Source organism: Tyto alba, unplaced genomic scaffold, assembly GCF_018691265.1.
Source record: "Tyto alba isolate M040663 unplaced genomic scaffold, T.alba_DEE_v4.0 Super-Scaffold_16, whole genome shotgun sequence".
Lineage (NCBI taxonomy): Eukaryota > Metazoa > Chordata > Aves > Strigiformes > Tytonidae > Tyto > Tyto alba.
The window spans coordinates 24,688,336-24,715,598 of record NW_024881278.1 but is presented as its reverse complement, the minus strand read 5'-3'; the positions used below and the strand labels follow the sequence as shown (position 1 = coordinate 24,715,598).

The 27,263-nt window shown below is 37.1% G+C and overlaps 1 protein-coding gene across 2 annotated transcripts in view; it reads right to left on the bottom strand.

The window, feature by feature from the left end:
- PRKCE (protein kinase C epsilon) overlaps positions 1-27,263 on the bottom strand; it is a 300,249-nt gene that overhangs the window by 55,545 nt on the left and 217,441 nt on the right. The window lies entirely within an intron of this gene.

Below are 27,263 nucleotides of genomic sequence, written 5' to 3'. Positions count from 1 at the left end.
AAACAAATTAGAATTTTTAAGCTATAAAAACCAGTGCTGCCAATCTCAAACACATATAACTTTTTGAATTATCTCAAACTCTCATAAGACAATGAAAAATAATTACATTACTAAAATACAGATCAGGTTCTTTTTATTTTCTTCTGATGCTTATCACTTCAAAGTTCAAGTTTTCAAGCCTATTTCCATGATGTGGAACTAGAAATTAACTTACTTGAGAACAGCAACTGAGATTCTGAGGGAATCACCCCATTTTGGTGTGTTTTAGAAAAAAACCCCAGAAGTTAAACAGTGAAATAATCCGAACTGAGAACACCAGTAAAGTAAATGTGTGCTTGGCATCTTGAACCATTTATGATCTAAACTGGCAATGCAGATGAAGACATAAGCAAAGAAATGACATGCATCCACTTGATAAAATTTAGATCTTATTTTTCGTAAATGTTCCTTATAAAATGTCAGAGTTTTCCCTAATCTGTACTAACAGCCCTAAACCATCAGCTCTTTACTCATTCACCCTTGGTTTGTAAGCCTACTTCACATTCCTTATTACCTTACTGTAAAATATCTACAACTATACGCAGAAGAGTTTAGACAGAAGTAGAGGGAATTCTCATGTGACGTGGAGAATGGATCTGAGCATGTACCCCTCGCTCTGCATTAGCTCATGTGATGCAAACATTTTGTTCTCTGGTAACATGATACACAGGTGTGTAAGCATGGGACTTCACCAATGGAGACCCTCTACAAGCTTCATGTCACACTGCAGTTTGGCCCTAGCTCATGGTGTCTGGTGTGTAGGGTTGAAGAAAAGGAGACAAGAAGTGACATTGTTTTGGACAACCAAAACCAATAGAAGATGGAAGTTAATTAACCTCCCACAAGTGTATTCAAGCCTGTAGATTATATAGTTTATATAAATGAGTCCAGAAATTCATAAACGTTTGCTATTTGTCTTTAATCATCTACTCTATGGCTCAGATTTAAAGCATAGCACTTAAAAATATCCTTAAAATTAAGCGTGTGCATTAATCCTGCTCATTAAGTGCCTAAATGTTATACTTATCAGGGATGTTTCCTGGAGAAGACTACAAAATGTTTGGCTGACTTTCTGCTGATTACAGAAAGAGGATGCAGAAAAAAACCTTGTGTCTTTCCCCCTGTATCTTGGGAACACAGAAACTGCCAGGCTGGATCAAGTTCAGGATCTGGGTGGACTGCCATTCCTGGTAAAACACTGCTAGCAACTTTGGTACATTTTCCAACATTTTTCTTACCATTCCCTAGTAAGGAAAACCTACGAAAGAATAGCATCAAAGCTTCTGGCTGTATCATATGCTCAAAAGAGCATGGCTTATGTCAAAAGAGCACAGCTATGTCTTGCAGCTCTGATTCCCCAACTTGCCACCAAGCTGGGAGCTGCTGCTCCCAATGGCAATACCACCACTATTCCAACTGCCAGTGACGGTGCACAAAAAAAAAAAAAAAAAAAAAAGGCCAGCTTACACAACTGTTTAAACCAGGGGCCATTTCCTAACATGTCAGAATACACATCATATTATTTTTATATTAAATACGTCTATGTTTGATCCAAGCAGAACCTATGTTTTTTCTGTAACTTTCACCAGATGTTTAACTGTTAATTCTAAATATCAGAAGTTGTGTTTAGTTCAAATTTGAAGTTGTTTCATTTTGGTTCCATTCTTTGCAGGACATTTCCCATTTAGCCAACCAAAAATTTGATGTTGATTGTTTAGCAGAATATCTTGTCAATAGATAGTCTGAACAAAAGCTTTAGCATCAGCTCCATGCCAAGAGCTGGAGTGTGCTAACTCTCCTATGCTCTTTCACATCTTCCTTATTATGCACGTCCCATTCTCAATTTGAAGGGGTATTTCTGGCAGATTCTGCAGTTTAGTTGACCACCTCTTCAGAAGTATACCTACTAAAACCAGAGTTAACAGTTCAGGGATTAAAATTGCTCTGCTGTTACGTTTTTCTGCTATACACTGATATTTCAAGTTACTTTTCCTGCTTTCCTGGGTGCACATTTCAGCTCCCTAATGAGAATTCATAGAAAAAAAATAGTTTGAAAGTTCTATTCTCTGTTTACAATGAGCCAGGGAAAGAGTTTTATTTTGAGAGGAGAAAAATACTAATTCTCACCCTTTAGTATGGGGTAAACAATAAAATGCAAAACATGCACATGTACAGCAGGACAGAGCTTCATCAGAAGGTACCATCTTTTGGATGAAATATAGCCAGTCCTTATGAAAACTACTTTGTTAAAACTACTCTGTCATCTTTTGTTGGTCAGGATAGTGACATGATCAGCTGGGACTCAAATTTACATGAAAAAAGAGAATGTTTTATGCATATAAGCTAACATTGGTAAATCCATTTTTCTCCTGCTTCCAGCAACCTCAACAACAGAGACACTATTTGGATTTTTGCTGCTTAAACTTTTTTCCCAATTTTTCATTAAAAGTTAATGATCAAAATACAGGTTTCTAACAGACTATTTCATTTCTGTCATAATGTATGCACAAGCGCAGAGTGATCCAATGAGACCTTTGTGATTTCAGTGCAAAGAGGATTTCATCCTCAAACAGTAATTGTGAAACAACTTTACTATGCCTGATTATATGCACCTTGCTACATATATCACCAGGATATATTCAGATATTGAAGTGGAAGAATGTAAAGCGAACACCCTAAATATTATGCATTATTAAGGGACAACACTGTGTTTACTCATTTAAAAAGAGATACAAGGTATGACTTCATCATTGATTGTGTTCCAAGAGAAAATTTAATGGGTTTGGTTTGGACTGCATTGTTTTTTGAACTGTGTTTTCATAATATTTGAGAAGTATGTTTTGATGAACAAAATAAATGTAAAGCAGTCCTGGGAACACTTTAATGATATAAACTGAAATAAAAGACAAAATCACAAACAAAGACATTGTAGATTAATTCTCTCTTGGCATCTACAAAAAAAGTACTGCAAAGTAAGTCAATATGTTTTCTGAAGTAATTAAGATTCTTTTACAGGGTTTATTTTAGTCCTTAATCATACCTGCTTTTCCCTGAATTTCTCAAAAGGTATGGTTGAATGAGAATACTTAAAATAATAAATGGAAAGAAAAACAGAACAGAGAGTATGGGTAAGAGATTTTAAAAGCAAAGCGGACATGGAGTAAACAGGCTAGAGGTCAAGACAAAAAAAGTTCAACCTCGCTCTATTTCCATAGTATTTTCTGACTATGGCTTTAACTACTATACTGGGAATGCATAACTGCCTGTCTTAAAATTTCTATTATTCCAGTCTCATCTCTTGATTTTCTTAATTGAGATACTCCCCTGCATGCTTTCTGTTTTCAAAACTGGGCTTTAAAAGCAACCTCTCTTCTAGTCTCTGTCCTTGTCACTGCCTGGAGATGTACACTTGTCACTTAAACTAGAAATCTTGTTTCATCTTCCCTCTCATTCCACATTAACTGTGCCCAAATTTCATTTTTCATCCCTTTGACATTCAAAATACCCACCCTTTAGCTCTACAGTAAGTCCTCCTAACTAATCCTTTACTCTTTATTCTGATTATTACCACAACCTTCCCTCTTCAAAGCCATTCTCTGATTTTTATTTATATATGTTTTGTTAACATCAACCTATATATGATGTGTACTCCCCACCAGTTTATATTTTCTTGCTTTTAGATGTTATGAATTCCATTGGATAGAGCTTCTACCTTGTGTTCCTTTTGAAATAATGTATAAGTTTTTAATGGGGGGAGAGGGGAGTGATTTCCAGAAACATCAGTAGTAATAAACTCTCTGGACATAACAGACTCAATACAGCTCCTTTCTGTGGAGGTGTGATTAATGACCAAGACCTTCCTCCTAGTAAAACCAGATAATCTTGCCAATCAGTTTTGATTTAACAGATGACACTATACAGTCTATTAGTTGTTTAGATGTGGAATAATACCATTGTTGAGGAACAAGCTCCTACGTAAACCCTTTTTAAAAGCTTAGACATGGAAAGACTTTGATGTATTGTTTACATTAATTATTGTGTAGCCCTTAAAAGATTTTTTAAAAATTGTTATCAGTCATTAACCTGTCTGTCCTTTGTTTGTTTTCCAATTAAAATCTCATTAACATTAGATTGCAGCTTAAAGACAATCCATTGATAGACATAAGGCCAAGTACAATTATCACTGCAATCTGAATACAAACTTTTTTTTTTTCCTTTCAAACAAGTCCTACCAGCTGGGGGACCCAATATGCAGTTCACCACAGCCTCATTACTGAAGTATTACAAACCAAAAAAAAATCATGCAATCTGTCCCCCAGGTTCAAATCTGAGATGTGCATCCATGCTACAAGCCTGAGAACAAATCTTTTCACTACAGTTTTTTGTCTCCCAGTTTAATCCTTACAACACTTAAAACCAGAGAATTCAGAAAAGCATTATACGTGGACTCCTCAAGTAAAATTCACAACTGATAGATTTTACCAGCCTACTAAAACTACCATTTTTAACTTCATTTATGATTCCATACAATTGGCTGTGAATAAGTCCTTCCTGATTCTCACTAGTTCCCCAAACTAAGTTATTTGTGTGAATACATCTTTTTCCTCCCAATTTCAGAAAGTAGTATTTGAATTACATTTCTCCAGATGCTACTGAAAATATAAAGGAAATCAATATGGATATTAAACACAGGTAAATTTAAATACAAAATATTCTAGTAGAATACTGTTATATAATGTATTATGTTTAGCCACTGAACTTGTTGCAAAACAAAAGTCAAAGATAGAACTTCTATTGCACAAGAAGTCAGATGAGTATATATCACAACCTTGGTATGCTCTGCAAGATGATATTTTATTCATATCATGCGTGTATGGAATTCTTTTCCAACTAGTACAAAACTGTGGTTACTTAACTCTATTTAAACAGGATGCTCAAACAGTTTGTTTAAAATTACCTAAAACTATAGCAACTGTCCCACCCCTCAGAACTTGAATAAACATTTCCTCCTTCTGATGGAAATTGCACAGGCACACTGTACACAAAACTACATGCAAACCTTAAACACCCTGAGCAGAAGAATAACCAGGACGGCAGATTCATCTTCCACAATCTCAGCATTAAGAGGGACAAACATAAAAACAAGAGAAAACCCAGGTATGATACTAAAGAAAACAACAAAAAGCCCTCTTCTGTTCATTTGATTCCTTTTTGAAATTTACAGTAACAGTCTTCAATAGGACACTACTACATGTTATCTGTCGCTGATTTCAGTGTTTAAACTCAGGGCTAATTGTGTTGTTTTTCCTGTTTTGTACCAGTGCTTTCATAGAGTTCCAAATAAAAAGGGAACAATTTCTATGAATCCCATATTTCTTGGAATAAATGACGTGTACGTAGGAACTGCTATCTTAAATTTCACAAAGGATATTTGCAGCTTCTATGTAACAAAAAATGCATGCATTCAGATTTTGTGTTAAAGGATTTTTTTGTCAACCAGACACTTCAAATTTCTCTCAAGCTGGTGAATATTATTATAGTTATGGACTTCTTGCTCAGTTTTACTTAGCTTTCCCCAGTATTCAATTTCAAATCCATTTTTTTGCTCTTGAAAGAAAGAATGACCTCAAAGTTAAAACATAGATTGGAGATACCCAAAATTGGACAAAGAAGTCTTGCAAAGTCATCTAGATTATCCCACAGCTGACAGGCAGGATCAGCTGTACCTAAGCCAAGAGGGACTAACCTTTTCAGTGCTGCAAGGCAGTCCCTGGGCACTGTCAGCCAGTGATCTAACCATGAACCTCAACAGCCCTGCTCTGGGGACTCCATTTGGCCCCCAAAGACCTAGAAGCAGAAGTCTCTGCAAGCCTGGTCTGCTGGAGGTCAAGTGGGTTTGTCTACACCCTATCGCAGTGGGGTCTCCTGCTGTGCCAGAAATGCTCTGTTCCCTTCTCAGTCCCCTCATCATCATCATATGCCAGTAGTGAATAGTATTACTCAAACATATTCTGCTCCGCAGGTCAGAAAATTACATCAGTTCCTGACATTATTCTGACGGGCTCCTAAAAATCACCACTGATAAACTTTCCTTGACCTCCACTGGCAGTTGATTTCTGTACTTACAGAAAACACCACTGGGAACTCTTTTCACTGCTGCAAATCATTTGCATTATTTCTTGTGCTTACCTTACTCAAAAGATCAATTCCTACCTGGGCTGAAAGTTATATATTGCCTTCAAGAAATGCTTCTGTGCTTTCCACCTTTGTTTCTTATACAAAGAACTGGTTATTAATTTTTCTTGATTTTACACAAGTGATTACAAAATATTTCTGTTCTGTTCGTAAAGACCCCAGACATTATGTCAATTGAGAGCCCGAAGGATAAAAAACTCTTTTAAAGTCTTGAAACTGGTTTCAAGAACAGCTGGCCCTTTCTACCCTATCATACCATACCATGTGAAGGGCCACAAAAAGCTACAAATTGAATACAATTAGTTTCCAAACAATGCTTTCAGAATCAGTAGAGAGGTTCTCAAAACCTTTACGTTGCATTACCATAAAGACTTGCATTGTAGCATTTATTCATCTATAATGTGAGTCACTGGAAAAGGGTTTTTAAGCAAGATGTTTGTCCAAGATCTCTAATCTTCATAAAGCAGACCTGGTATGTCGCTTTTGTCATGGGAGATTTATGTTGCCTCCCTGTGGAATATCAATTGATACTGGAACAGAATGGGTTTTTTAACATGTTTTTCATGCCTCTAATGCATCCCATAGTACCGGTCAACAAGGAAAATATGGCTAGTGTATGTATACTGAGATAAACTGGCTGGCTGGGGGTGGGGAACTTACTATGTTCCAGCAGTAGGTCACAGAACTATGGGAATTACAACTTACGATTCAAAGCAGGAAACATTAGCTGGGCCCTTGTGGACATCACCTATTCTTTTCAACAAATGTCAAGGGATGATTAGGTTTTACCTAGATTGGCATTCAAGAAGGAAGTCTTGTTTAATGATTTTTCCAAAGACAGATCCAACAATAATCTAAAACTGTCGAAAATGAAGAGGAGCCAGCCTGATCCAAATTCATAGAGAGTAAAAAAATGCACCATTTGGTTATCTGCTTAGCACTAATACTTCTAGAAAAGTTTAGTTGATTATTTCAATCATTCAAAGCATCTAATCCCACACTATTATGGCCAGCAAAATCCACTGACTTTAACATCACTTTTGAAATGTACAGGTCTTCATCTGTACCATAAATTTTGGAGTATGGTCAAGTATGGATAATAATAAAATCTATACCCTAGAATCTGCAAGTAACAATCACATATACACAGCAGAATAACAGATGAAAATTATGTCCCTTACATAGAGCTTTTTCCTGCATAATTAAATACCTGATGTTTGAATACGGTTTTCCTACTGTTTTTTCAGATAATGAATTCTGTGAGATTACTATCTGAACCAAATTTACTATGCATTGGATTAGTTTATTTATCAGGCTCATACCTGGGCAAGTAAAGAGAAAACATGGTTCAAAATTTCATTAATCCTGTTTTTTAAAAGAGATAAAGTTTAGACTAATTCAATGTAGCACAGAAACAGCAGGTGGAGTGTTGTCAGCCTGCTCTCCATAGAGCTGTTGTTTTACTCACTGAGAGTATGACATACAATTCTAACTCTACTTGAGTTTCTTGAATAGATAAAAATTTCATATTAAGATCCTAAAATATTATCATGTGACTGCAAGCATTTTCATTGTTTTTAGTTTCTTCCCACTTTATAAAAGAATAACAATTTTAGGTTTTGATCTTCTCGGTCACTAATGGGTATTACACCTTCTGCCTATGTGACTCTTTTCTGTGACACCTGTAATATAATATCTAATGTTCTGACACGGTATCTACAGGGCTTAGTGGTGAGATTCTCATTAGTTCTGATGGATTTAGATCAGGATTAAAGTTTTAATGCTGTAATATGTGGAATTTGTTAGCTGAGGGCATGCAATGAAGATGCAGAACAAATTACATGCATTGCCATTTCATTAGCTTGATCTCCTACTATCTAGCCCTAGAAATTAACTGAAACAAAGACTTCTGACTTTGGGAAAACCTTTAACCCCAAATGATCCTGGAGAGATACGTGTTCTGTTGTCACTGGACTTTTCTGGGTGTTGGTGCAAATCTTTCAGTCTACTCCAAGGTGCAGCGTTGGTAGCCATGAGCCACACGGTGAGCTCAGGGAAGGACTGCTGCTCCCTGGGGTGTCAACCCTGCTCCCGGCCTGCTCCCCGAAAGCCCAAGCAAGCCCTGAGAGCAGGGACCCCAAAAGTGTGACAGATAGTTTAATACACTTTTGGTGTCCCTCCTCTCATACAAGGGAGAAACACAGCTGGAATCCTCTGCAGAAATGGTGTGTTTTGTAGTTCTAGTCACTTCAAAAGGGGTATCAAGTAGGAAAAGCTTCTCAGGCCATTTCCCTAATACCTTCATTTGATGACAGATAAGCTGTGAAAAGCGCCTTGTATGAAATTCTTTGATCTCATCTCCTTTCGGTGTTGTTTAGAAAAAAGAACTGTTCTGGTGAGATAATTTTAAAGACTTCTCATTTAATGGCCTGATGCACATGGCAGAAAATTGTATCAAGCCTGCAAAGTGTCATTATACAGAAAACATTACAATGTGCAGGCAGCTATTAATATTCCTTTGTTCTGATTCTTATAGGAAAAATATAAACACTGTCTTCCAATTAGAATGAACAATATACTTTTTGAGGGCAGTTCAGAAGTTCTAAGAACAACTTTTAAACTGTTTGGATTCTAGCAAGGAGCTTACACAGAGATAGTACATGTCCCAGGCGTCTCAGCCCCTAGGCTGTCTCTGGAAGCTTTCTTGTCTTTCTAATTCCTGTTTTCTTATGCTGTGTGGGCATCTAGTTTATGTCTTTGAGCATACAGGGAAAAGCATCAGACGATACACAACTCATACAGGACACTCAGGGGAATGCAGCCAGTGGGTTCAGCAGCAGTGGTATCAGAAGGAAAATGAACCCAATTAAGGAAGATAATGAAAGCGATGGGACAAAATACTCATCCGGCAACCATTTTCTCAGAAATTATCTATTTTTGCTGAAAAAAACAGCCAGAAGTAATTAGCTGAGTGAGCAAGTCTTTATATCACAATCATGATATATTGCAACAGTGCTTTTTGTTTCTAGGGATGTAACAAACTAACTGAAAGATGGAAGTTGTTTTTGCAGATCTATGAAACCATCAGTCATGATTTAGGAGGCAACCACGTCTTCACCAACGAGTTACTTGTATAAAAGCCACCCAAAGAAGCGCGTTTCCAGTCATGTATGTCAGAAACAGTCATACTAAACCAAAATGGGCACTACATCAGAAATACATGAGCATATTTCACTAACTGTCTACATTTTCAGCATTTGTAAGAAAAAAAAATGCACAGATGTATAAAGCCTTCCTCTCTCCCCATGCAACAACAAATTTTTGCCATTGCACCAGACTCTGAAAGAGCTGTCTTACATTACAGAATTTGGCACTGGAAAAACATGACCCTTCTTCCACCTCAAAATTGTATCTGCCCATAAACAGAGTAGTAGACACTCTAGAAGGAAAGAAGACAAAGCAGACAGGTACAAAAAGTTATTCAAACATTCAATATGTTGTAAGTTAACTTTGCTAATAGGAGCTTGACGTGAACATTAGTGTGTTTATTAAGAAAGAAGTAAAACAAAATTCTGCAGAAGCTTCCAAACCTCTTTCCTTGTAATGTGGGAATGAGCTTTGGAAAACTGTCCTGCAGCAGCACCAGCTTCTACACGTACTGCCTAGATATTCCACTTATGATGCTCTATGTGTTACAGAAACAGATGCTACCAGATATTCTTTACTGCTTTTAAACTGCTATTTTTGCCTAAGCAAAAAAGGTAGGTGGGTGAAAAGACTGGTACTTCCCCCAAAGTTCATTTTTTTTCTGAACACGAATCATCAAGTGAAACTCAGGAAACAAAGTATGAGCCTTAAATAGAGGGCTTTTACCAATTTCTCAGTACAAGCTTCTTATTCTTTGGATCTGATAATTTTCCAGTCTCTATCTGTCTAGAATCTCCCTTACATTCATCAATAAGTCATTCATAATTAATGTTCCCATCAGAGCGCTCCTTTGAATGTTCTTCATACTTCCTTACTCTTATAACCAAGTCAATAATTTTGCACTAAGGAAAAAAAAAAAAAGATTATTCACTAATTCACCTAGCGGCACACAGTATTTTGTATTCATCAATTTTACACAAGTCAGAGCACAATAAAACAAATTATGGCCTTGTTTTAGGACTTGGTTTTCTAATTTTTGTTCATTAGAACAAGCCACTGACTCCTATAGGACATTTTGTGAGATTAAGTGGTAAGAAATTGGCTCATTTATACTTTTAGAAAGGTTGTGGTGGTGGGAGGACAGGGAATCCTGTGCTCCATTCAAAAGAGGATGAATGAAGTCTTTGGAAACATAAAGATATTCACTACCAGAGAAACAGCTCTTCTCTACTATGTGAAGTGTTTCAGCAATGTTCCCACGTACTTAAGAAAAAAGGTCATCCAGTGACAACAGTTGGTTCTAGCTTGACAACACAGCAAGAAACTTCTACTGCACTGTGATCATCCAGATGGAAAATTTATATGAGATACTGTCATATCAGTTCACAAACTATGCCCTAGATGCCAGAAATAACTTAAAGTCTACAGTTTATTTGAACATGATGTTCTGAATAGTAAAAAATAGTTGCATTTGTACTAACAAAACCTGGCTGAGGATTTAAAGTTCCTTAAAATGAGACATTAGCATGAGTAACCGTGTCTCCACTCACATGAAAGAAAAACAGCATAGTATTATTTTTCAGCCTTTACCAAAGAGACTTTCTTTTTGGGAACTTGGCTGAGCCAGAGCAAAATAATGATGACAGCAAAAATAGATGTGTTGCTGCTCTGGAGTAAGTTCAGAAATGTTTCCATTCAGAAATACCCAATTCCAGTTTTTTCTTCAGGACCCCTCTTTTCTTACAGGTATTAGTTCATAGTACTGTAATAGTGACAGGCACATTAACATGCTGATGCTAATTTCCTCAAACTCAAGCTTAGTCCTTCAGGCTGTACATATACAAAAAATATGTTGAGCCTAAATGTATACTATTATTAGCTGTAATAAAATACCATAACAAGATCCAATGACAGACCAACTTTCCACTGATGCTGTACTCAGTATACAGACTGAAAGCTCCTCTGCACAGGGACTCATTATATGCCAAGAAGCGGTAGAGTTAGGAGGTACAGGGAGAAACAGCAAGACAAATAGTCAAGGCAACACTAGGAAAAGGGCTTGCTGGGCATCTGCTGCCTAACCTGAACAAGTTGCAGTCTTTGCAGAGTGCTGGAGCCACGGTTGGAACATCAGGAACCACCTCACTTTGCTAAGATCCAGGGATTGCACCTCACTTTTTACAGGTGCCCAGCCTATTTCACATCAAGCAAACTCATCTCATTGACTGCAGCAATGAAAGAAGAGATGCTCATCTACACTTTGGGAAGTATATTCTTTGTTCAGAAAGGACAACACAAAATTATCACGGAATCAGGCTATTTGGGAACAGAGAGACTAAAAGATCTGTTGCTGACTTCATGGCTGGTGCAAGGCCAAACACAAAATTGCGTCCTCTCTTCACCTCCTCTTACACTACCTTTCTTACTCCTAGGCTGCCCTAGGTAACAGTTAACATAACAGTTTCATTAGATAGTGATAAAATATAATAGTTTCTCAAGATTTTCAGTGCTTTTCCTGAAACCTCTCCATGGAAACATGACAACATAAAAATTCCTTTGTCATGGGGAGATGGAGGTCAGTATGAAGAGCAGTTTATGGGCAGAGCTTCCACCTTGGGTAAATGTTCTGAGCAAATCCCTGTGCAGCCTCTGTTGCTAAGCAGAAACCAGATAACCTGCTCTGCTAAAGAGCAGCTGCCAGAGAGGAAAACTTAACCTCCAAGTGCTCTCTCTCGTCTGTTGTGCACACCACTATTTCACCCACAAACTCAGCATTTCATGCTTTGATTTGCTCTCACACAGAAAAAAAAAAAAAACACCAAACAAAAAACCAACAAACCCACAACAAAAAGGTAGAATGAAATTATAACTATAAATAAAGACTAAAAAAGTTAACATTTAACACGATTAATACAAACTCAAATAAATACATCTACTTCAAAATAACTAATATGCACAGATTCTCATATTCAGCAAATGGTAAGAGGCCAGCATATATACAGAGCTACCACATGAACTGATACAGGGAGATGAGGACCGTGACAGACTACCTCAGTAGGGGACTTTCTGCTGAGCTGAGCACGGTCATCCTCTGTAGCCTCAAATTTAGCATTTAACCCTCTTTGCACTTACAAAATTATTATTGATAGAGTCAGGGCCCTGATGTCACTTACAGTCCCTGATGTCCCTGCCCAGCCTCCCTGGGGAGAGACCACCCCTCAACACTGCCCGTGGGAGCCCTATTTCAGTCCAGCCCAGGGCTGTAGGTGTGCACCTCTGGCCCTGGCTCCCAAATGAACGCTGGACCTGGTTCATCTCCTCACCATGTCAGGGGCTGTTGATGGACACTCTTACCAGCACCCAGCTTTGCTTGTCACCTCTGGACCCCATGGGTCTGCGCCAATCAGTGAGGGTGGCCTGTGCTGTGTCACTCTCAGTGCCTGGTGCTCAGGCTGGCTCTTACTCTTGCTGACAGACTGTATATCTGTTTCCAAAGGTATGAACAAATTTGAACCAATGGTAATTAAATTTATGCCTGCAAAGGAAGGCAATTAATGTTTGGTACAATGTGATCCCCAGGAATTTTGGGTACAGGAAGGTTTTCTGTCTGAAGCACAGGTTGTCCCCTGCATGACTTAATCACTAGCCAAGCTGCTTCTGGGAAAGAAAGTGGAGGGAGAGATGTCTTGGCTTACTATGGAGATGGCAAGTGCCTTACAGGTTACAGATGAGGACTTTGCTCTGGATTGAATAAGGCTGAACTCCCTCTAAGACTCAGTAAAACATTAGTAGGTTTTAAAACTGGATCAGCAAGTTTCCCCTGAAACAACAAGCAGGGACAAAATCAAGTGATGCCATGAGGACATTACCAACAGTCACTGACCTCTGGCTTGAGTGAAGCTTTTGTGAGATCAGTTGCACCTGCTGCTTGGAGCAGCAGAAGTATGGAGGCTTCAGGTTGCATCTATTCATTGGGTATCTTCAGTGCATACTGACACATGGCTATTTTAAAACATTCGTCTGTAAATACATGCTTACATGTGGAAATAATTGCACATTTTGAATATACATTTATTTAATTGATGAGGTCTCTAAATTGAGTTAAGTTTGCCTGATAGCTGCTCAGTGAATTTCTATCTTCCCATAGAGAGAAAGTGTTTTGATACACAGCAAACACAGACTTCAACTTATCTACTGTGTCTACAGTCTTTTAAAATTATCTAGAAATCTGCTTCTGTGGTTTGTTCTTTAGCTGGTTAAAGGTTAAAAAACCTTAAAGAACACAGCATTTATTGCAACATCAAAGATGATTACAGAATAGCTTGGCAGTTTACTTCTCTGCAGAATGACCATAAAAAAGAAAGATGTGTGCATCAGGAATTTACAGAATGTGTAGCACTATAAGATAAACTGAAAAAGGAATGTGTATATGCATGAATACAGTAAAGTTCCTATTTTGACAGTTACTGAAATAGGTTAAATGGTACTACTTTTTTGTAAATCTAGAAAGAAATATTTTTCTGAAAAATGCCTAAAGAGATGACAGAATGGATCCAGGTCAGAAAAGTTTAATTACACGTTAAACAGAAAATGTAACATGCTTCAAATCACAAGAGAGAGAAATTACAAGTTGGAAACATTCAATTTACACTAGATTCTTGGTATTTTTACCACCACAAAGTTTTCAGCCATCTAGTGCCATTACAAGCAGATAATGCTACCAAACAGATGGAATGATTAACCTCAGAATCGAAGACCTGGCCATGGTTCATGAAGTTTGCAAACACACCTTGCCCAACATTTTCAGCAAATCTTTCCATTTAAATCCCCTCAAAACCACTTTTTATTTATTTACCTTAAAGAAATGAGGGGCTTATGTAAACTCAAGATCACACCAACTCCAACCTACAACAACGTGTGCAGGACTCCTAGAGTAGAAAGTTCACTGCACAGAGGATTGCAACTTCCCTCTCACTCAGAATAAAGGCCTCAAGACAAATGACAGAAAATGGGGCATTACCATCCAGGACATTGGTGCAGTGTAAATGGTTTAGCTTAAATCCCATACTGCCACTACCCTTTATGTTGTGCCATACGCCAACACCAACGTAAAGATACCCCTAACCCTCACCATCTGTGAGTACAGTTGTCCCCTGATGCCCACAGTGAGTGAGTATATGTGTGTGACCCCACAGTGGAAATACAAAAAAAAAAAAAAAACAGCTTAAACGACTTCTTGACTTTTTTATGCTCCTGTTTCTACATCAGTAAAATAATACTGATAGCATAATTCCCAGTCCAAACCAAAAGCAAGTAACACCTGTGAGGTAGACCAACGTACACTGACAAGCACAACAGATACAGTAGTAACTGTTGGAGGAAAGACTATCTTTAAGAATACACCTCATGTGGCGCTTTTCCTTTGAACAAGGCGAGTGGGTAGCAAAAGAAATACTACTAATATCTGCAAGAAATAGCTGAGGAAATTCAGGTGAAGAGAGAAGAATGCACAAGTCAGTGTGGCATCACATCTAGAGAAAATAAGGCAAGAACAACACAAGGAGGAGGAGACGATTCTCCTTGAGGGAACTTCTTTAGGATTAGAGGAATTGGCATAAGAACAACTTGATACAGGAGTACTGCTATTTAATCTGGCAGATTCTTAACAAATCAGTATTTTATTACTGGCAGAAAAATGTCACTTTATTGCTGGGGTCCCACCAAGGATCACTTTTGAGCCCAATTTTATTCAACATCTTTATCAATGGCTTGGACAAGGGAGCAAACAGTGAAATGAACAAACCTGAGGATCATACGAAGCTCTTTCAAATAGTCAGATGCTATGCTAATGGTTTAAGAACTCCAAAAAGAATCACTCAAACTGTGTGGGCAAATAGATGGTGATGAGCTTCATAACAACTGTAAAGCAAAAATTTTTTTTAGGGGAAAAGCATCTGAAACGACATCTACACGATACTGAAATTGGAACAGAGTTAAAACGTTGCAAAAACATCTTGGTGCTTTCCCTGACAGTTCTCTGAATCACTGGCTCAAGGTGCAGCAGCTCTCAAAAAATCCAACAAAAAGTTGAGTAGCATCAGGAAGGTCACTGAGAAAAAAATTGAGTGTACTACTCTGCTGCTACATAAAATCTTCATGTTCCCATATCTTGCGTATCATTTGCAGTTCTGGCCTACACAACTTGAAAATAATGCAGAGGAGGTAAAGAATATAGAGGAGGGTAACTGAAATGATCGAGGTAAAGAATATAGAGGAGGGTAACTGGAACAATCACTGGGATGAAACAGCTGACATATAGCAACTGACTGAAATCTGGGCGCTGAGGAAGAATACAAGTAAGATTAACATAATCAGGAAGATGGTGGATAAACTGAATGTGAAACTCTGCTGTACACCAAATCCTGCAATACTAGAACTGGGACACTGGTGAAAGTAGTAAAATGGGTAAAAAAAGATGTGTTTCTTCACACAGTGATCGGTGAACTAAAGGAATTTGCTGCTGTAGCTGTGGAGGCAGATTGTATCAGCTACTTCAAATAGATGTTAGAAACGTTCATGGACAATAGATACATAAGCAGATAGTAAAAAAGATAAGGCAGAGAAGTCCCTTTTAACATTCTTCTACAATTCTGGATGCTGGTGGAGTATGAAGGGAGTAGACTGCAGAAGGTGGCACCTACATGCTCTCTCTAAAAGCCTCTTTTATTGCATGGTGTCAGTAGCAACAAAATGGATTAGACAGACCACTGATCTTACCTAGTAGAACAGTTCTTATTTTTATAGGTTACAAAAAACTTACATCATATATATACATATACAAAATGGATTTTTTTTTTAAAGATCATTATTCTAGTGAAGGTGGCAATATACCTGAAGAATTACCTCATCATTATATTAATTATTTTAAAAGAATAATGAAGGAGGCAATACAGGCATCATCAGGAGAAAGACTGAAATTATGATTGCCGCAGCTTGAAAGAAGAATGACAGCATAAAATATAAAGGTCATGTTTATTTTCACTTTGTTTTGGAAAAAAGACTGCAGATTACCTTGTTTCAGGCTTTCGGTTCATACTTGGCTCTGAAAATTTTTCATTTAGGACTCATGAACTAACACTAATGTATGAAAATATTTAAACAGAAATGTTTTTAAAAACAAGATTGAAGAGGGGGTCACATACTTTGTGTGTATCAAGTCTTTCAACTCTGAAAAAGAATTTCAAAGCCTTTTCCTCTGCATCTATCAATGATGTGTGACATCTGCTAATGTGCAACAATGCAGGTGAAATGTAAAAAAAAATTTAAAAATTCCACTGATGAACCACAAGCTTTCATTAAAAGTCTGTGTTTTCAGGAATGTAGTGGGGTATTAAAAAAAAAATAATCTCCTTTAGAATATCATGTTGTGAATAAGGTTTATTATTGTTCCAAGCCTCCAAACAGTTGGATCTACAGACTCAGCATCAATTGAAAAGTCAATTTGAATAGATTTGACAGCAGAGTGCAACCTAATTTTTTTTACTGGATCTTCTACCTGTACACACTTTCTGATTCCACTGAAATACTAGAAACTAACCAGGGACGTACACCTACATAAACAGACTGATTTCATACTGCAGGTTAAATTAAACAAACACTACTCAAAAAAAACCCCAAACAAAACCCCTTAGTCTTTCAAAGTACAGGCATTTATGTCAACTGGACTTTTACGCAGATTCATATGATGTATCGGAATGTTAAGGTTGTACGAGATTATCTTCCTAAGAGAACAATTGAAATTGAAAATGATAGAGGAATATTCTAAAGTAATGGCACAAAAATGCATAACCACCTTTGTTTCTGAAGTATTTTACAAAATACATGCATTTTGCATTTGTGACATGGGATCACATTTAGTTTCACTTATTGTACACTGGAAAAAATATAAAATTGACACTGAGTCACAGAACCTCAAATGCCTTTTAGAAAAAAAAAATTTCCATTCCCCCATCAGGTGGGTTTTGTTTTTGTTTTGTTTTTTTTTTTTTTTCATTCTAACTTTTAAGCCAATCAAAACATGTTTATATGTCTGCAGTGAGCAGGAATAAAACAATAAAATTATTTCAGCTGCTGTAGTTCAGGGAAGTAAATCAAAAACATGATGCCAGAGCAAGAAAGAAAACTAGATTTCTGCCTCCTTTTACTCTTTCTACATTTATTACCCTGCTGCTAAATTAATTACTTTTCTAGAAATAGACCTTTATGAGTATTAATAGGTTATTTTTTAGGATGATACTGCTTTGCGAGTTTCAAAGTGCTTTCTAGTCAAATCATTCAGATCAATTTCTTATAAGCATGGCCTGTGAGCAAGTGCATAAACTGCACTCAGTGACATTCATTTTTCTGAGGTTATTTGTAGTGGTTTAAATGTCACATTAGTGTTGAAATTCTATAGAACATGAAGAGATTTAAAAAGTACTTCAAGAGCACAGCAAAAATGAAGATCTTCAGTCTGGGAAGTTCAATCATAAGACATGTATTGCAGCAAAGCTGCCCATAAGAATGAAGAAGGTACCTCTGCCCAAGACATGAAATAATTCCTTTACTTGAGTATCATTTAAAGCACCATTTTTATATACTGCCTGGCTAGCATTTTAACACCACAAGGAACTTGTTACTACTGTGGAACCTTTTTAGTCTTTTCACCTTACAAGTTCTTTATGCTTCTGAAGGCAGTGCAGCACTGGGGTGAATTCCCACTTTAATGCAAGTTACCAAGGCATCAGAGCCAACATAATCATCAGCTTCTTCTGCACTTCTCATTATTGTCATTACTTTTAAGTGAGAAAGCAGTCTTACTCTTACCAGGACAGTAAAAACAATTGCTTTTACTAAACGTTTTAAATTTTAAATTCTGAAAACTCCACATCAATAAAGCATAAAAAATGCAAAGTAATTAATTTTGACCCAATGTCAACAATGTAATACTCCACAGCCGACTGAAAGCAGATGCCCTTCTCCTCCAGCCACCAAACTTTAGTTAAATCCACCCCACCAGAAAAAGAGTCTAAGTGTAATATCAAAGGTTTCCCCATGAGCCCTAAAGGCAGTCTGGCAACGATCACTAAGGGTCCATCACCACCTGGTGATTGCAGGAATGTGCTATACTTCATCCTACTTCTTCTAAGGCCTCAAGGCACCCCTTCACAGAGAGTAAAACAGGGATCTCGGACCTCCTCAGGTCTGTTATGTGAGATTCTACTATACCATGGAAATAAAACCAAACCCAGGAAGATGCCATTCAGGCTTACTGTTATTAAATGATGAAAAAAAAAATAGACTTAATTTTAATTATACAGAAACTAGAGGATATGATTGTTAAAATACAGTGAGACAGGCTGGACCTATTTTAAGTATTCTGCCCTTCATATTTACTAAATTCTGTGTCAGCCAGTGCGGCAAGCCTTACTACTTTTTTCCTTAGTGAGGCTTAAAAGTTAGCCCTCGTAACTTGGTTAAATGCAGACTTGTTTTACTGAAAAAATATTTAACTTCCTGGACAGTGAACTGGTTGCTTCCAAGTGTTTCTTTCCATCACAACACAACGAGTGGCTGGGCCTTTGCCAGAGTGATCTTGGCTTATGGAGGGACAAGGCGCTTACCCTTCAGAAAGGGGTGGCCATGGAAGTGTCCTGAGTTGCACTGTGCTCTCTACAGCTTGTGTAGACTTCCAGTGCTGGTTTATTTATGTCTTACTAGAGTAGAAAACATGTAAGTTTAAGTAAATTGAGGTCACAAGATGTAGTAAGCTTCTTCAAATCTAACTCCAGCATGGTATTAAGTTCTTGGCAAGCTTTTGGTAATATGATCTCATATAAAAAAATAACCTATTCACTGGTATGAGCAAGTCAAAACTCACTTGAATCAATGGATCTGTGATTACTTAGACCAGACATGAAACTGATGTACTGCATTTAACGGTACTGGACACTGACCAAGGAAGTTGCTATAGTACTGGTGATAGATGCTATTGTCTATGTACAAACATTAAGCTGAGTAGGACAAAATACTGACTCGAGCCTTTATACAATATACAAATTGAAACTTCTTCTGAAGTTCAAGAACATTTTTTTTTTCTGTTTCTACTACTGGTTGCAATCTTATTATAAAGAACTCTTTTTTTTTCCTGTCCCAACTAGACAGAGGAAATACTCCAATATGATTCCTACTTGGGATGCAGAAGAAGAAAAATTCTAGTCTGTACTGCATCAACCACTCTTCATTTCTAACCTGTTTAAAACTTTACAAAGCTCTAAGAGCCTTTCCCTCTCACTGAATCAAAAAGAGAATGAAAACCTTTGTTCAAGACACATTAAATAAAATCACAAAAAAAAAAAAGGAATTACATCAAAACTGGTAAGGTCAGAAACAATAACCTGGAAATCAACCATTGTGTTACCAGAATCCTTTTTTCATTTTTTTCTGGTAGCACATTATTCAATTTCATCTAATTTTATGACACTTGATTGAGATTTCTATGATCAATTATAAAGTAGTTGCTTTTTTTTTTTTTTTTTGTATACCTAATAAATATTTGCTCAGCTAGCAGAACACTAAATGATTCTTTTACTCATAGCTGCACTAATTCTTTTCCCTGGTATAAAAGTAAAGTTCAGTTGTTGAAGGAATGATAACAGTATCGCTAGCCTTGTGATGTTATTTATCTGTGGAGAGTTGCAGGCAATAAAGAGTTTACTCTTTAAGCAGAGTTACGTTTTGAGGCAGACTCCCTGGAATCCCATGGAATGAGGGAGGGAGGGTGAAGGAGAAAAGTAGTTGAGGAATAAACTTACTGAACAGTATTCTCCAGACCCAAGAAATTTTGTTAGTTACACAGTCAGACTTCGCATTATTGACTTCTCTGTGAAGAGAAAGCAACTTGTTGCTTCTGTGTGGCAGAAAAAACCTAATGTATAAGGTTAAACAGATACAAAAGATATCGTTAAGACTACATGTCCCATTACCAGCACACATGGCAATGTACTATTACCATGCACATAAATTTAAGTGTAATGTTATCCCGTTTGTTTCTTCTTTTTTCAGCAGGCTCCATGAATCACATAGCTGAGGATCCAAGCCCTAAGTGTCACACACTCCTGACCGTTTCTCATTAAGGAATCAGCTGTTCTGCACCATCCTGGTAAGGTGGATCAGCACTTCTTCCACAGGGAAAATCAGGTAAGTTTTTTCTTAACAAATGATGTAATTCATTCCTACCTGCATACTATCTCACAGATGAGAGACAGAACAGTTCACTGATTTCTACTGCGCTTAGTTCCCCTGTAGTCAGCACATGAACGAGAAATATTTTGACTATATTTCAATATTTCTAGCTCATGCTATACATTCATTCTGGCAACTGAAAACTATTAAATTAGTAGCTTCTATTTATGAACAGGCATCCACCACTTAACTGAACTGACTATATTTCAAGAGTGATTTTGGGTGTAAAATGGAGAATGGGAATGTGGTTTTCTCCAAATTTTGCTTGTAAAGCCATCCTCTTTTATTCCTGGAAGGTGTTCATTACACAGCCTTTGGAGGACTACATCACTTGCTGCTGTGCTGGCTTTCTTCTGGAGAGTTTAGTAGATTAATTTTTGTGAAATATTTATCTCTGAGATAATACATCACAGCAAGCATTTTATTTATTTATTTTTTCCTTTTAAACTATTCCTTTATTACTGAGTTTCACAGTTCCGGTCCTCCTAGATTTATTCCCTTTTTCCCATTCATGGAATATGTTGGGGAATGGCTAAAAAATTACATCAACAATTTTACGATCCATATATTTTATCACTGAACACAGCAGCGAGGTGGTAAGTATTGATGGATTTGCAACATCTAGCATTGCTTTGTTGGGAAAACAGACTTGAAATAAACAACGTTATGATGCAATATTAAACTGTTGAAACCTTCTGTAGAAAATTACTGTCAGTTATTTAAAAATAATACATAAATTTCTGTCTCACACAGGATTCAGACACTGGAATCTTCACAAACAACTTTTCAACAACTTGCCTATTTGTTTACCTGTCTTTTAGGAAATTGGCTTTAGGTAACCAAGTTTTAAAAATCTTCAACTACAGTCCATATGCAGTTCCATAAATGCTTTAAGAATAACAGAGATGCTACAATTAAATACAAAGTTTTCAAAATTAACATATTGTTGGACAGGGCTTTTATTTAGCCTATCACGAAGACTCAATAAACATATTTTCACTCCCTTCTCACTTCAGTGAAAGTGCATGATAAGTTCACTGTGTGTATTTTAAATGGTAGCCCAGCACACTATCTCCTACTGGCCAGGTGTGAAGACCACACAGTTTAGAAAAAGCCAGCACTTATTTTTTTTGGTTGGCCACAGGTAAACCTACATTAATACTTCAGATAGCATTCTCAGGATTCCACTGGAGAGACAAAGTTGTTCCTGTTGTGGTTGTCTAAGAGAGATAGAGATGTGAATTCACAAGCAATGTCCTCAAGAGTTTCCCATGTTATATGCTATTAATTATGCACTCTTGAAAACACACAGAATGCTGGATATAGTGAAATACCACATCAACATCACATATAACATATCCATTCCTACATAGGAGATGACCTATTGAAAGGTCTGGGAAAAGCCTTTAATTTCACCTTTCAGTTCCCCTGACTCTGAATAGATGTGATGCTGTACAAACTAGGAGGTGAAAATAATACTCTCTGTCATCAAATCATGTGTCAGTAATCACACAACAGCACGTATGTTATTGAAAACATTCTGATAAAGTAAATTATGATTGGTTCAGACATCACTGCAGACTTCTCTTTACTGGAGACTTACAACAAATTTAGTAAATGCAGTCAAGATAAGCCAAAGAGTAGAGTTCCCTGAAGAAAATAAACAGTATATCTGAAACTACTTAAGGACAAGAAACTGTTAAAACTAGGGCCAAATTATGTACATGCCTGAAGCAAGTGAAATTGCTCCTAACAGTAAAAGCTGGATTCGGAACTAAAGGACTAAGCTTGATTTCCCATCACTGTAAATATATGTATGCATACAAAAGTGCATGCGTTTTATAAATAAATGTAAAAAACTACACACAAGAATATGTAAAAGAGCATTACAGAAGCAGTCAAAGATTCAAATCCCAAGAAATGCCAGAATTAAGAATGCTTGTGTACTCTCAGCTATTCCCTTTGCCGCTTTCGCCTGCAGTTTGATGTTGTTTACTTAAATGATGACTATGTTTTCTTCTTAAACACCACTTTATTACTATAGGAAAGCTAAAAGAAATGTTGGAAATGAACCTTATTTTTAGAGAAACAGTTTCAGAATTAATTGACACTCTAAACAGAGGGAGTCTGTCCTTGCCTTGGTTACATCATCAACCCTACTAGTCAGGCCTCTTAAAAGTGTTCGAGGGTTGGCTGCTACCTATTTCTCTTCTCCTGCACCCTCTCTGCAGAAGCTTAGGACATTAGCAGTGATATCCGAATTAAAACAAAAAGTGTTTGTAGAGTATAAAACAGTAACACTGAAAATACATTAATATGCTCTGGGCACAATTTTATTCCATCCAACTTTAATAAAGGTGTTTAGTTTTGGAGCCTTGTCAACCTCAGCTCCGTCATGAAGACAGAGTTTACCTCTAATTTTGGTGCTACAGTTAGGCAGAACAAATCTAGGCAGAGGTGATGTTTTACAAAAACAAAATTGTTGAAGATTGTGGCTGCAATCCCTCTGTACCTAAGGTCTCCAGTAGTGAGATGCTCATAGCAGTTTGAGCTGCTCCCATGGGCACCCTATTTATTGTTTTGTGACGTATTCAGTCAGCATGGTAAAAAAGAATCATAAATACAGAGGCTGAGAAATAAATTAGCATAAGGTTTACACCTGGTACCTAAATAAGGCATCGCACTGATTATCACAGATACAGAAGACAACACCTCCTCTTTTACAATGGTCTGGGATAAAAATGTACATGATCATGGAATTAAGGACTGCACTTCTTTAAAAGCAGCTGTTTGCATACAGGAGGAAGATACTAACGTATTCTTTACCGATCACTTTCTACTGGATGTGAGTGTGGGTAAATCACTGAAATAAGAAATTTTGGGGAGCTATCATGCAAATTCTTGTATTAAAAATTCCAAAGCACAAGGTTTATACAGCACCTTAAGGGATTTATAAGGAGGAGGAAAAAACACCTCTCCTTACAAAAGTGATGAAGAGAGTCAGGCAAGAGTAAGAAAACTAAAACTAACATCTTCCTAGAAGTCCTCAATGGCTTCCACAGAACCAGAATTTCATGTTGCACTATACATTTGTGGATAGGAAAAATCCTCTAAAGGAAGGGAAACAGATTTTGGCGTGGCTGGCTAACATTAAATCAACTTTAGAAACTGTTGTCTATCTTTTTGCCTTGTCAGCAGGTAACTTGGTAAAGACTAGGTTTATATCCTTGAAGGCGTGCCCCACAATATCTAGGGACACATTACATTGGAGATGCTGACGGAGAAAGGACATGCTTAACCTTGGCAGGGGGAAGAAGGGGAACTTAACAATAAGCAGTTTTCTTTTAAGCAGCAGCTGGTTTCTTGAACTTCACTTAAGCAGAGGAAGTAGCATCCAGCTGGGCTATTGCTATAACAAAGGCCTTGACTAGCACAGAAAAGGGGTTGGGCAGAGAAAGGAGGAAGAAAAAAAGTCTGACTTCTTATGTAAGATTCTTTGTATGCCAGCATACATTTTGGACTTATTTGTTGCTGGAATCCTCTCTTCTCCTATAAAGCTGTTGCTGAAGAAAAACTGAGGGTTTGAGCAATTTCAAAGTGTTGCAAAAATTGTTTCTAAGAAATAAAAAAGCAACTAAATATCATTGTGCTGCCTCATAGAAGAGGAATGTTTAGCACAAGTACTATTGTGATAAGTGCCATGTAAGGAGATACACTCAGAAAAACTGCACCCCCTTCCCCCCCTCCAAGGATTCTTGGATACCTCAGCAATGTTTATTTTAGGCCTATCAAAAATAGAAGGCAAAACCAGCAGGGGTGGAGGGGACCAAAATGAATGCTTTGGCAGTCTTGGAGGGCTCAGAAGTCACTCTCTCCACTCAGATGTAGGTGTTGGCTAGAAGATCCCCCCAAATATTGCTACTACATGTTACTCTTACATATTCCAAGCAAAATCAAAATAAAACTGAGAGATTGCCCAGTAAGAAATAGTACTGATATGAGAAGATAAAGTGTACATACATTCTAAAAATAAATGAAGATGATCTTTGCAGTCTGAAAGCAGCAGCCAAATTCCTGACAGTCCTTGTCCAAGCAAAGTTCTTAAAAATCCATTTTAATGGAGATTGCCAACTATACAGATAGGGTTTTACACTTAAATGGAGTCTCTTCTAGGACAGGCAACAACCACTAATGGAAAAAGGATTACAAGCTGAAGCGCAGCTGAAGAGCTGGCCAGAAAAGTCCCCTTCTCAAGGGAGAGCAAGTGTGGAAGCCCCCGGGCTCCTTTCACAGACTCCGTTAATGATACAGGGATGTGACTGGTACTGCAGACGTTCACTATTACCAATTACACATGAGTGACTTTTAAAGCTCTAACAAAGGGGAAATAAAACAATGACTTTCTGTGTTACTGTGATCTTCAAGTAAAACTCTGACGTGGCAACCACCAAAGCCAAGAAGTTACACAAGCAATTCCCCATTATCAAAGTGAAAATGTGACATACCCTCAAATGCCCAGATTATTCTTGACTGTAATCCAGAAACTTCAAAGACAAAACACACAAGAACTGGAAGTCTGGATATCTACTAAAAAAAAAACAATATACCCATTCAAGCAGGCTGTTCCTAAGTATCAACAACTTTTGTGTCCTGTACATTACAGATGTGGAGTTCATATACTACCTTTTACAAGAGTTATGAATTAACATGACATAGTTAGATAATAGTGGTGGTTTAATGGAAGCTTTGACATTCAAATTCTTTGAGTCCAGACAGTTTGTCGGGTTGCAAAACATCAGTGTTATTCACCAAAAATGATTGCTCTGGTCCAACATATATGCCATATTTTCCAGTAATTCTCATGGCTGAACAACAACAAAAATGCTTATACAATACTTTAATTTTGTCACTTTCTTGTCTGTATCCACAAACATGTACAGTTACGTACTATTTTCATGAAAGTATTCAACAGTCAAGCTGTTTCTGATACATGATGGAATTTCTTGTAAGACTTTAAAACACAGTACACTATTTACAAGGCTAATCCTGCAGCAACTATCAAGGTGACAAACCTTGTGGCTTTGGGCAGACTGATCAAGCTGACCCTGCTTTCAGTGTGTGTGTGTGTCTGTGCACACATGCATGCGTGATGGGTGGAGTGCTCCCTTCTAAGTCTAAATTTTGCTATGATTATATGACTTGTTATTTGACATTTAAATAAAAGAAGTATTAAAATGACATATTTAAAATAAAATTGAGTCTGAGGACACAGAAAAAGCATGCGCAAATAAAGGGAACTTAGAAACAGAGTTAATGAACAATTCAAAAGGTCAGCAGCTCTTACAAAAAATGTTCATAAAAACTTTTAATCTACACACACACACACACACACAAAGGATTTCTTAACTGAAAATAAAAACCATTTCCTCCTTTTTTTTCTTGCCTTTAGCATCATAATTATGATGACATTAATGACAAACTCGTAACTGGTTTCCTCAGCACAGGGAAGAATATGTAGGAATGGTTTAATTTTTCCACTATTTTAAAAGTCCTTCTTTCAGGGACCCCACAAAAGGAAATTCAGACACCCTTCACAATGTGAAGCTGGGTAACACCTACAGGCACAGATTTTTACAACATGTATAAATCCCAAATGGTTTTTAGTTCTATATGAAAACAATGAAACAACAGTTTTCTAGATTACAAGTAGAGGATGATTCAAGTAATTTTATGGCACAATCTGTTAGAACCTGACTTCATAAGAAAAAACAGAAAGTTTGCAGTAACTTCAATTCGACAGATTCAGATTTACTCAACTCCAGTCTTTGGAAGTCTACATTTTTCAGAGAACTATAATGAAGCCACTATTTGGGATTTAATGCTTAATGTTTCAAAATGTATTTCCTATCAACATTATATCTCTATAAATTCCTTTTTAAAAAATCAAATGTTGCTTACATGACTTTTCCCCTGTGCCACTGTTGGACTGCATAATGTTTTTCCTGCCACATAAGCATGTCTATAAGAAGCCCAAACAAGTTCAGAAAGAGTTATATAACATTTTTTGCATTTTTGGGGACTATAATTAGAGCGATAAGATTATGGCAGAGATCCTAGAACAGATTTAGCACAGAATTCTATGATGAATGAAAGTTTGGGTCATTAAAAGTGCAAACCTAGATTTTTTTCTTTAAACGGCACACAGTTCAACATCTACGACAAAATTTTGCACTTAATGAACACCTTTAATACACGTCAGCAAAAGTACTGGTGCATACGTTAACTAAAAGAGAAAAATAAAAAGACAAAAAAACACAACCCAAAAAATTGCTAGTAGTGAGCTCAATTCAAAATGTCTGTGATGTATCTAGACTAAAAGTAACTACATGAAAGGACATACCTAGTTGTAGATCTAATAAATTCACAGGAATCCTTCGGGAAAAAACTTTTTAAGAACTCTTGACAGAAATAACTTGGATATACATAGGACATAGGACAAAATCCATCTCTGAATCCAGGTAAATCAATAGTTTCATAGATCTTGAAAGTTGTCTGAAGACAGATCTTAATATTTACTTTAGCATACTGAAGTGTTGGAA